A 12,664-nucleotide genomic window follows, 5' to 3' on the forward strand; every position below is an offset into this window, starting at 1 on the left:
AGAGAAGAGCAATGAAGCTGGTGAAGGGTCTGGAGAACAAGTCTTCTGAGGAACGGCTGAAGGAACTGGGGTTGTTTAGCTTGGAGAAAAGGAGGCTGAGGGGAGACCTTATCACTCTCTACAACTACCTGAAAGGAGTAGTACAGCTGTAGTGAGGTGGGTGTCGGTCTCTTTTCCCAGGTAATGAGTGATAGGACGAGAGGAAATGGCCTCAAGTTGTGCCAGGGGAGGTTTAGATTGGATATTAGGAAAAACTTATTCACTGAAAGGGTTTGTCAAGCATTTGAACAGGCTGCCCAGGGAAGTGGTTGAGTCACCATCCCTGGAGGTATTTAAGAGACATGTAGATGTGGTGCTTAGGGACATGGATTAGTGGTGGATTTGGCAGTGTTAGGTTTACAGTTGGACTCAATGATCTTAAAGGTCTTTTCTAACCTAAATGATTCTATAATTCTATGATTCGCTGAAGTTTCTTTCTGGCTCCTCAGGAGCTGGAGACAAGCTCTGGTAGTGATCAGGAGGTAGGAAATGGCCTGGTGGCAGGAGCTACCCAATCAGGGTACCCAGTACATTGGGCACAGGTAGGTGCCTTTAGGTTAACTCTTTCTGAGGCTTGGGGGTCTGACTTATGGCGTGGGAAGATGGCTCCACTAACTCTCTATTCAGAGTAGTCTTCAAGCAGGAGGTATGTGCCAGTCTTCTCTCCAAGAATCTGGATTCTTGTCCTTGTTCCCTGGCCTATTCATGCATTTTATATTAACTTCTAATAGGATAAAATCTGAAATACTCCTTGGGGCAGGGCCAGGAACTGGACTACAGGACTCCCAGCAAGTCACGCTTTTCCTGTATTTGTGGATGAAGGTACAAACTCTCTTCTGACAGTTATGTTGTGTTTACTGGATCTAAGACTACTCAAGATGAAGAGGAAACCGAGCACAGATCTGCCTTTCAACGGGCAAGTGTTTTCTGCTAGGCTAGTAGATAAAAAAACAGGTGATACTGCCACCTTTTGCTGCCAGGCTTTGCAAAGAAAGAAAATGTTGTTCTCTTCCTTTCGTAATACAGTTGGTGGTTTTTGGATGTGTGTTGTGATTAATAGGGGCATCAGCTCTTCAAGGAGACTTCACATAGTTTGCGTTTCCCATTGGCTTAGAAGGGATTTGCAGACCGGATGCTAAGTCATGATGGTTCTGTGTGTGTGTGTGTACAGAACTGTGGGACTTGGATCCAGATATTTTAGAAGATGAAAAGATAAGAAATAAGAGAATTCGAACTCCTGGTTAGAACACTATCTTTGAACTTTGATGTTTAAATTGACTGTCGTGGTTTAATCTCAGTCGGCAACTGAGCACCACGCAGCCGCTCGCTCAATCCCCCCCGGTGGGATGGGGGAGAGAATCAGAAGGGTAAAAGTGAGAAAAAGTTATGGGTTGAGATAAAGACAGTTTAATAGGTAAAGCAAAAGCCACGCATGCAAGCAAAGCAAAACAAGGAATTCATTCACTAATCCCCATGGGCAGGCAGGTGTTCAGCCATCTCCAGGAAAGCAGGGCTCCATCACGCGTAACGGTTACTTGGGAAGACAAACGCCATCACTCCAAACGTCCCCCCCTTCCTTCTTCTTCTTCCCCCAGCTTTATATACTGAGCATGACGTCACATGGTATGGAATGTCCCTTTGGCCAGTTTGGGTCAGCTGTCCTGGCTGTGCCCCCTCCCAGCTTCTCGTGCACCTCCAGCCTTCTCAGTCGGTAGAGCATGGGAAGCTGAAAAGTCCTTGGCTAGTGTAAGCATTACCTAGCAACAACTAAAACATGGGTGTGTTATCAACATTGTTCTCATCCTAAATCCAAAACACAGCACTGTACCAGCTACTAGGAAGGAAATTAACTCTATCCCTGCCGAAACCAGGACACTGACTTACGATGTATGTTGACTGTGATCTTTTTCCCTGATAGTGAAAACATCATCGAATCTGATTGTTGTGTGAATTTGCATAGCTGACAAATACAAGTTGAAAGCACCTCATGAGGACTACGACAAAATGCAGATGTGATTTCATCATGTGAATGCGAGGCACTGCCAGGGGGCTGCCCTGAGTCGGTCACAGCTGGTTCCCGCCAGTTCCAACGGACACACTGCAGGGCATGGCTGAGCTCATCCTCAGGGGAGTCTGTGATACCTCTGTGAAAACATCTTAAAGTGAGGGTGGTAAACACTGAGCAAAAGGAGAAACAAGGCCAGAGCAGGAGGAGAAGGAGGAAAAAAGACCAGGCTGGAGCAGAAAGGAGGAAAGAGAGAAGACCATGCCTGGGCAGGGGCTGGAGCCAAGTGGCTGCTTGAGCAGGAGCTGAGAGGTGCCACCCGAAAGGGGCTGCTGCAGGTGAAGGAGCCACCATGCATGCGCTGGCCCCAGTCTCCTGCACTGCCCGCCGCCTCATCAAAGGGGCTTAGCGTAGCGTGTGGTGAGGGGACCAAAGAGCAAAAATGGCAGGGGGAAGATGTGTCTGGAGGGAAGCAGGGGAATTCTTCCTAAGGGTTGGTTAGTTGGTTATTTTCGGTCTTCTTTGTTACCAGAATCTGTAATTAATAGATTGTTAATTGGCAAATAAATTACATTCATGGAAATTCCCTGAATGAGTAAACAGTTTTTGCCCGTGACAATATTTTACTGGAATTTCTCTTGATACAACTTGTGACTGTTGGTCCTTGTCCTTTCCCAGGACAAGGATATTTGCACTTTCAAATTCTCAGTCAGAGCCGAGATGGCTTATTTCTGCCCCTCTCTTTGGAACACCAGGACAGAGGGGCATTTCTGTATCCAGGCTGCCCATAGAAAGTGCTTTACCAATTGTGTGAGGTGCACTGGACCCTGGAATAAAAAAAGTGACATCAAGAAGTCTTTTATCCCATTCCTTCCACCATAATGCAGCATCAGGTATGCCTGTGCCATTTCTGAAGGAAATTTGACTAACCTGTTCTTTACAGTGCCCACCTTAGTACCCAACAATGACAGGGAAGTTGTATCCTATCCTATCCTATCCTATCCTATCCTATCCTATCCTATCCTATCGTCATCTTCCATCTGGATGAGGCAGGAGTGCTCTGTGGGCTGCCTAGCTACTGCCTCTGTTTGCAGGCATGCCTGGGTGAAACAAAAGGACTTTGCTACCTGTGCTAGGCAGTGACAGTCCGTGGCCCTGAGGTTACGTGACTGCAGATGATGTGGGAAATGCTGCACTTCAAACCCCTGTATCCAAAGCGAGCAGTCTAATTGCCAAGCTGTGGGCTATCAGTTGGGAAATGTGTGCCCTCTGTGCCCTCACTAGCCAGTGTACAAGAAAGAATCGCATTTCATGGGGCCTTCAGGAAAATGCCCATAAAGGAACGATGGGGGTGGCCTGGTGATGAGGGCAGCCAGATAGGAGGTGAATTGACAACCAGGGGATCCGGCCTAGCCAGCACGGATTCATGAAAGGCAGGTCCTGCTTGACCAACCTGATCTCCTTCTATGACCAGGTGACCCGCCTAGTGGATGAGGGAAAGGCTGTGGATGTGGTCTACCTGGACTTCAGCAAGGCCTTTGACACTGTCTCCCACAGCATTCTCCTAGAGAAGCTGGCGGCTCACGGCTTAGACAGGTGGACTCTGCGCTGGGTCAAAAACTGGCTGGATGGCCGGGCCCAGAGAGTTGTGGTGAATGGAGTTACATCCAGTTGGCGGCCGGTCACGAGCGGTGTTCCCCAGGGCTCAGTACTGGGGCCGGTCTTGTTTAATATCTTTATTGATGATCTGGATGAGGGGATTGAGTGCACCCTCAGTAAGTTTGCAGACGACACCAAGTTGGGCGGGAGTGTTGATCTGCTCGAGGGTAGGAAGGCTCTGCAGAGGGACCTGGACAGGCTGGATCGATGGGCCCAGGCCAACTGTATGAGGTTCAACAAGGACAAGTGCCGGGTCCTGCACTTCGGCCACAACAACCCCATGCAGCGCTACAGGCTTGGGGAAGAGTGGCTGGAAAGCTGCCTGTCGGAAAAGGACCTGGGGGTGTTGGTCGACAGCCGGCTGACCATGAGCCGGCAGTGTGCCCAGGCGGCCAAGAAGGCCAATGGCATCCTGGCCTGTATCAGAAATAGTGTGGCCAGTAGGAGTAGGGAAGTGATCGTGCCCCTGTACTCGGCACTGGTGAGGCCGCACCTCGAATACTGTGTTCAGTTTTGGGCCCCTCACTACAAGAAGGACATTGAAGTATTGGAGCGTGTCCAGAGAAGGGCAACGAGGCTGGTGAGGGGTCTGGAGAACAAGTCTTATGAGGAGCGGCTGAGGGAACTGGGGTTGTTTAGCCTGCAGAAAAGGAGGCTGAGGGGAGACCTCATCGCTCTCTACAACTCCCTGAAAGGAGGTTGTAGCGAGGTGGGTGTTGGTCTTTTCTCCGAAGTAACAAGCAATAGGACGAGAGGAAATGGCCTCAAGTTGCGGCAGGGGAGGTTTAGATTGGATGTAAGGAAAAATTTCTTTACTGAAAGAGTGGTGAAACATTGGAACAGGCTGCCCAGGGAAGTGGTGGAGTCCCCATCCCTGGAGGTATTTAAAAGACGTGTAGATGAGGCGCTTAGGGACATGGTTTAGTGGGCATGGTGGTGTTGGGTTGATGGTTGGACTCGATGATCTTAGAGGTCTTTTCCAACCTCAATGATTCTATTCTATGATTCTATGAATTCCTGGTTTCCTCCAGGGAAACTGCTTAGAATATACAGTTCCAAAGAAAACCCAGAAGTTATTCTGGCACCAGGACCTGGAACTAACATGTTTATTCATGTTGGAGATCTGCTCTCCCTTGCTTTGGGAGCACACAGTGACTCTCTGAAATTGCCATCCGCTGAGTGCTGGCAGGATGAGTGGCTGCTGCTCCTCTGCTTGATGATGAAGCTGGTATTTGCTGTGAATATGGTATCCCTAGGCATTATGTAGGAGGGGGCAACATCAACACAGAGGCAGCCATGTTGTGCAAAAAGTTTTCGCTGCCTTACATGATGTCTCTGAGCTGTCAATATGTGTTAGGCATGTTCTAAGGCCATCTTGGTGTGAGGCTCTTCAGGAATTTCTACGTTCATTTGAGTTTTCTTTTTTATTTTTAGGAAGAATGAAGTTGCATAAGTATTTTAACTGTCTGGGTGATATGCTGTTTCTATTTTACATTATAGTGATGGACAGAATTTCAGCTTATCAGTATAGGATACCAGAAAGGCAAGGTGAGCTGCCAGATTTTATTACTTCAGCTCCAGGAATATTTCTTTCCAAGCTGACGTAAAGAAAAATTCCTATCTCCACTGTGATTTCAGAATCATGAGGTTTTCCATGACAACCGCTCTAAATTATACTTTTAAAACCCTGGAGTGCTATGAGTATGATGTAACGTGAGGCTACTGAAGAACTTAATCGACTTTTGTACTTGTAGTGCCTTATAAAAGGTCCATAAAATTTCACTTTCCTTAATGCATATAAATTCACAGCTTACTTTTATGAGAACTGTAAAAAGTTTGCCTCTTTAATCAGTGTCTTATTAATGAGTATGTTATCTTTGTAGGCTGCTTTTTTATGACATACATGTTTATAAGCTTCCTCGTAAAATGGTCAGTCAGGTCTTGAAGACCTTCAGGAAGTGTAAGTGCACGTTATGTATGGAGAAAAAATGCAGAGTGAAACTACAGTGCTTCTCTCTTACTCTTGCTTTGATCAGCCAATGTCCATTTGGGCTTTGTTTGTATTTTTTTTAGTTTTTTGAAACACTAACTTATTATTTTGAATATTTATGTATCAGAGAATACTTATCCTAGCACAAACAAAACTTTGATTCAGCAGAGCTCAGATACACAACAAAGGTATGGAAGGGGCTAACATAAGCATTTATTCTGTTATCCACGTAAGGGATGACCTTTCATACCTCTCCCCATTTCATTTATGGGATGGTAATTTTATACTCCCCTGGAAGATAGGAAGTTTCTGCCAACCACACAACCAATGTAATTATTGACCTTCTGCTCCAGTGTTTCTGTGCCAACAGGATGTTAGAGAAGTTACCTCCTTCTCAGGTCAATCAGGCTCCCCTGCCGTATTATGGGTGTGCGTATCAGAGTAGTATCTTCTTCTGTTGCTGATGCACACATGGAAGTCTGCTTGCGTGGCTCTATCTGTGCCTATGTCTATATATTTTTATTGACATGTGGATTTAAACTTCTTTGGGGAGCCAAAATGTTTGCAGAAATGTCAGTACCCGGGTAACCTGCTTTACATACAATATACCGGAAACTTGTAGAGAATTTCAGCTTCTTGAATTCCTGTAACTTGGAGAGCACTTGAAAGTCCTCCTGAGTTGAACGCCTGTTTGAACTTATCCTCTGGAGTGTTTATTTTCAAACATAGGTTAAGGGAGATCCCTGGGCAGTACTGGATTTCAAACCCACTGCCCCCTGGGCTGCCCTGCTCCCTGGCTGGGGCAGTGAGACAGGCACCAGCTGCCTGCAGGGAAGGCTATTGCCATGTCACTTTGGTAGAGAAAGCAGACTTGACAAAGGCCTTTAATTCTCCTCTGATGGTGTCCTGGTTTCAGCAGGGATAGAGTTAATTTCCTTCCTAGTAGCTGGTACAGTGCTGTGTTTTGGATTTAGGATGAGAACAATGTTGATAACACACCCATGTTTTAGTTGTTGCTAGGTAATGCTTACACTAGTCAAGGACTTTTCAGCTTCCCATGCTCTACCAACTGAGAAGGCTGGAGGTGCACGAGAAGCTGGGAGGGGGCACAGCCAGGACAGCTGACCCAAACTGGCCAAAGGGACATTCCATACCATGTGAAGTCATGCTCAGTACATAAACTGGGGAAAGCTGGCCGGGGGGCCGCTGCTGGGGGACTGGCTGGGCATCGGTCAGCGGGTGGTGAGCAATTGCACTGTGCATCACTTGCTTTGTGTATTATTATTATTATTAATTATTATTGCTATTATTATTTTATTTCAATTATTAATCTGGTTTTATCTCAACCCACAAGTTTTTCTCCCTTCTACTCTTCCAATTCTCTCCCCCATCCCAACTGGGGAGGGGGGGGAGGCATGAGTAAGCGGCTGTGTGGTACTCAGTTGCCGACTGAGGTTAAACCACAACAGATGGCCAGATGAAAACTATCAAAAAACATTTTCTATGCAACAGAAATTCTCTTTCCAATCAACTCAATTCCTAAGCATTTATTCCAGTTCTCATACTGAAGTCTTCTGGAGTTGGCCATGTCACTTTGGTTTGCCCCTCCTGAGAGAAAGAAGAAACTCTTGCCTCTGGAAAAGTATTAGCAGTGTTTGTGACGTACCAATTTTTGTGATGTTCCCATTTTTAAAAAGGGAAAAAAGGAAGACCCGGGGAACTACAGGCCAGTCAGTCTCACCTCTGTGCCTAGCAAGATCATGGAACAGATCCTCCTGGAAGCTATGCTAAGGCCCATGGAGGACAGGGAGGTGATTTGAGACAGCCAGCATGGCTTCACCAACGGCAAGTCCTGCCTGACCAACCTGGTGGCCTTCTAAGATGGAGTGACTACATCAGTGGACACGGGAAGGGCTACAGATGTCGTCTATCTGGACCTCTGTAAGGCCTTTGACACAGTCCCTCACAACATCCTTCTCTAAACTGGAGAGGTATGGATTTGATGGGTGGACTGTCCGGTAAAGGGTGAGGAATTGGTTAGATGGTCTCATCCAGAGGGTAGTGGTCAATGGCTCAATGTCCAGATGGAGACTGGTGACAAGTGGTGTCCCGCAGGGGTCCGTATTGGGACCGGTACTGTTTAATATCTTCATCAATGATGTAGTGGGATCGAGTGCACCCTCAGCAAGTTTGCAGATGACACCAAGCTGAGTGCTGCAGTTGACACGCCTGAGGGATGGGATGCCATCCAGAGGGACCCGGACAAGCTCGAGAAGTGGGCCTGTGTGAACCTCATAAGGTTCAACAAGGCCAAGTGCAGGGTCCTGCACCTGGGTCGGGGCAACCCCCCGTATCAATCCAGGCTGGGGGATGAAGGGATTGAGAGCAGCCCTGCCGAGAAGGACTTGGGGGTACTGGTGGATGGAAAGCTGGACATGAGGCAGCAATGTGCGCTCGCAGCCCAGAAGGCCAATCGTACCCTGGGCTGCATGAAAAGAAGCGTGGCCAGCAGGTGGAGGGAGGTGATTCTGCCCCTCTGCTCTGGGGAGACCCCACCTGGAGTACTGCATCCAGCTCTGGAGCCCTCAGCATAAGAAAGACACGGACCTGTTGGAGCGGGTCCAGAGAAGGGCCACGAAAATGATCAGAGGCATGGAACATGTCTCCTGTGAGGAAAGGCTGAGAGAGTTGGGGTTGTTCAGTCTGGAAAAGAGAAGGTTCCAGGGAGACCTTATTGCGGCCTTTCAGTACTTAAAGGGGGCTTATAAGAAAGATGGGGGCAGACTTTTTAATAGGGCCTGTTCCAATAGGACAAGGCGTAATGGTTTTAAACTAAAAGAGGGCAGATTCAGACTAGATATTAGGAAGAAATTTTTTATGATGAGGGTGGTGAAACACTGCCACAGGTTTCCCAGAGAGGTGGTAGATGCCCCACCCTTGGAAACATTCAAGGTCAGGCTGGACGGGGCTCTGAGCAACCTGATCTAGTTGAAGATGTCCCTGCTTATTGCAGGGCGGTTGGACTAGATGATCTTTAAAGGTCCTTCCAACCCAAACTATTCTATGATTCTCTGATTCTATTTCAAATCCATTTGAGGTCTCATGCATTATTTTGAATTGGCTGAGTTAAAAAAAATCAATAAACAAAAACCCAACAAACCAATCCATTCTTCCTTATTGGGGAGGACTGTATATTGATGTGGAACAGAACCTCAGCAGGCAGGCAGACCAAAGGAGTGTGTCGTTTTGGCACAGCAGTACATTATTGTTCCTCTCCCAAAGCCTCCTTGAACATCTGTAATTACCTGTCTTCCTTTCTCAGCTTCATGATTGCCCTTCTCGGAGAGTTCTTGTCACGCAAGATACACAAGATAACATAACCCTGGTGGCGAGTGCCCTGCTGAGGGATCAGCAAGGTAGTCCTTCCGTAGGGGGATATTGGGTCAAGTATGCGTCATCTTTATGCTTTCATTTGGAGCAATATCATGATATCTGTCTCTGAATGGGATCTTCTCTGTGATTTTGAAGGTTCAAAGGGGCGTTTTTGATTCTCCTTGGTTTTTTATTGGTGTGTTTTTAGGTCATGCAGGAAAATATGCAGGTGACAGATTAGATTATGATTCCTTCTAGGTTAATTTCCTACGACACAAGGTGTAAAGAAATGTCATTTCACTTGACATTTTGAACCTTTCCTACAGCTTTCAGAAAAAATCATAAATTGTTTAACTTTGCTCAATATGTCAGTGTAATACGGGAAAAATAATCAACTATCTTTTTGGGAAGCTCTTTTATTTTATGTGACTTTGGTATAAAGTCTGTAATTATGGTCATGGGCTATTGTAAGTTTATGACATTTTGCACTTTAAAAGTATCTGTATCAACACTGAACATTATGAATGTTTTGGAAGGGTATGCCCCATAGAATTCTTAAACCAAAGTACGGTGTAACTTTATTTTACCTTCAAAGAGAAACTTTTTTACATAGGGCAGACCCAGGTCTTCAGGGCAGCATGATGTAATTTCTTTGTGTTTTATGAATGCAGCAGAGAGAGTCCTTGGCCTCAGTCCAGCCTCTGCCACATCCATAACATGCCTTGGCCCAGAAAAAGCCCCACCACAGACTGGGAGAGAAAATTGCCAGTGAATTTTTGACACTGTGGGAAGCCATAGGCTCTTTTCTTTTATGTAGTATACTATATAGAAAAACATTGGTATCAGCTGAGGTCTGAGCCGTAAGAGGATTCATGTTTACAAACAACGCCAAAAGTTGAACTTGCAGAGCTGCTGCATCTTTTGCCTGAGATCCCTTGACCACCCACTTCAGGGTGACTGCCAAGCTACACGTACAAACAGGGAGGCACCTAGATCTTCCTCTTTACTATGTATCTAAAGGCTGCATGCAGCCTTTCGCTTACCCATCTTTCTTCCATCCAAAAGTCCTTATGCTCTGTGGCAGACTCCTGTGCTGTGCTGGTGCATTGTACATGTATGTGGTTGTGTCCTGGGTCTGGTTGGGATGGAGTTAATTTTCTTCACAGCAGACCGTGTGGTGCTGCGTTTTAGATTTGTGACCCACAGGGGCTGGTTATTGCTGAGCAGTGCTTGCACAGAATCAAGTCTTTCTGTTTCTCACTCTACCACTCACAGTGGTCTGGGGGTGGGCAAGAGGCTGGGAGGGGACACAGCTGGGACAGCTGACCTGAATTGACCAAAGACATATTTCATACCACACTCAGAAGTAAAACTGGGGGGAGTTTCTCCAAAGTAGCAGTTGCTCGGGGACTGGCTGGGCATCAATCTGCTGGTGGGAGGTAGCGAGTGATTGCCTTTGCATCACTTGTTTTTTTTCTTTCCTTTTTCTTCACTTATTAAACTGTCTTTAACTTGCTTTTTCTGATTCTCTCCCCCATCCCACTGGGTGGAGAGTGAGCAAGTGACTGGGTGGGGTCTCAGCTGATGGCTGAGGTCAATCCACCACAGACTGCCACATTTACCCAGTTATAAAGAAAAATTACTGTCTAGCTTTGCCATGGCAGCAAGAATTGATCTCCGCAATTTCAGATTATGAGGGGCAGAGCTGGGCCACTTCTGCGCTGCTGCCCACTCTGGAAATCTAGCACAGAGATTTTTCTTCATTGTGGTTCACTTCTGAAAAGTGTTGAGTTTCTTCTGTGAGGTACAGAGACGTCTGTCACATTGTCATAGCATCAGAAGGGAATTTGAAAGGTCAGGAACCTGTTGCTCTCCACAGGGTAGGATGAATGGTGTCTATACCATTTCTGAAGAAATCAGAAGTTACTACTACTAGCCTTTTCTAAAAAAATTCAGCGAGGGAGATGGGTACTTCTCTTTTGGGTTTTATCCTGGGTGAACTGGGAATTTTTGGAGGAATTGCTCCCTAGCTGTATCTGATCAGCATCCTCTATCCATTTGCATACAGCTTCTCTGTGCATGGGGCAGAAAAACATAACCATGCCTTGTACTTTGGGCCAGGGAGGCCCTGCAGGAAGAAACAGGTGACTCAGAGGCACCATCAGTCGTCTTAGGCTGGTGTGGAGTCAGTAAGGGGATAATTCGCTTTTCTAGAACCATGATATATTGCAGCCCTCCTTTTCTAATGTTTTTGTTTGTTTGCTTGTTTGTTTGTTTTTCTTCCAGCACTGTAGAAATTTCCAGATATTCCCAGCACTGTCTGAATTCTGTTGGTAGACCCCCACTGATTCTACTGGGAGAAAGGAAGGGTAAATCAAAACCTTTGGGACTTGTGTCATTTTGACCTTGCTTGCTGAAGAGAACTGTGGTTTTATAAGGAGACTATAGCCAGAAAGAGGGATAAACTGTCATTTGGTGGGTAGGTCCACTTTAAGACTTGGGTGGTAGACACTCACGTAGCTGATAGGTTTACAGCCGTTAGCAGTGAATCCAGAAGGTAAAGATAGGTGGCTATTGTCCCCCAGTGGGATGAGGAGACAGGAGCCTCAGAAGGCTGAACAACAACAAATGCAGAGATTAAGGAGGGGGAAGAAGTCCTACCTACCAGTAAACAAGAGGAAATGACAACTCTGGGTGGCACTGATCATCTCATGTTTTGCAGGCTGCAGATGGGTATTTCTGTGTACATGGAGTTAAAAAGAAGTGAACAGCAACAAGGTGAAGAGGTGCCAACTTCTTCAATAGCATCTTATTGGTTACAGCCCCTATCCAGGAAGGGTAGGGGTGGGTATGAGTCCCTTTAGCTGAGTGGCTGCATGAGGAGAATGAAGAGGATGTTAAGAGGGCAAGCACAAAGGAGCTTGGCTCTGCAGCCCAGAGGCTAGGGTGTTCATTTGGAAGGTGGAAATGATTGATTCTGGTTCCCAATCAAGACTAAGGGTTTTATCTGAAACAGTTACTGACTCAAATATCAAAATAGTTCAGGGTAGAAGGTCCAAACGTCCCTAGTGATTCCCTGGTGCCTAGAGGAGCATTGTAGGACAGATGACTTGGAACCTCATTATGGTGAACAATTTATTAGCTCTGGCTAATGGCCAAAAACGGGTGTCACCATCTCCAGTATCAACCAGAACAAAGCTAAATGAATGTCATCAGTGCTGTGTTTTGAAATGGCCCACTTGTGTTGGTTAAGATAGGTGTGCTCAGGGCCTGCTCATCAGATTGAATTCATAGGAGGACACAGTGCATAGTGCGTCTGCCTAGAATCTCATAGGCTTGTCTAGAATGTGTTGCTCGCTCTTTCAGCCTGCAGCACTTTGCACGTGAACAGGATGGCAACAACAGGAGTTCAGGGATCTTTTGTGCTGAAGATAGAGGCATCTTGTCAGTTCACCTCTGGACTAGACGACTGCTGGGTAAGCAAGTTTTTATTTTTTTTTTAATCAAGCTGTATTTTAAGTGCCTAACATGCACTTAAATCCTGGTGTAGCTACTGAAATCTAGTATAGCTACAATAGATTTATGGGCTATTTCATGGC

This window comes from Aptenodytes patagonicus, chromosome 2 (assembly GCF_965638725.1).
Source record: "Aptenodytes patagonicus chromosome 2, bAptPat1.pri.cur, whole genome shotgun sequence".
NCBI classification, from domain to species: Eukaryota; Metazoa; Chordata; class Aves; order Sphenisciformes; family Spheniscidae; genus Aptenodytes; species Aptenodytes patagonicus.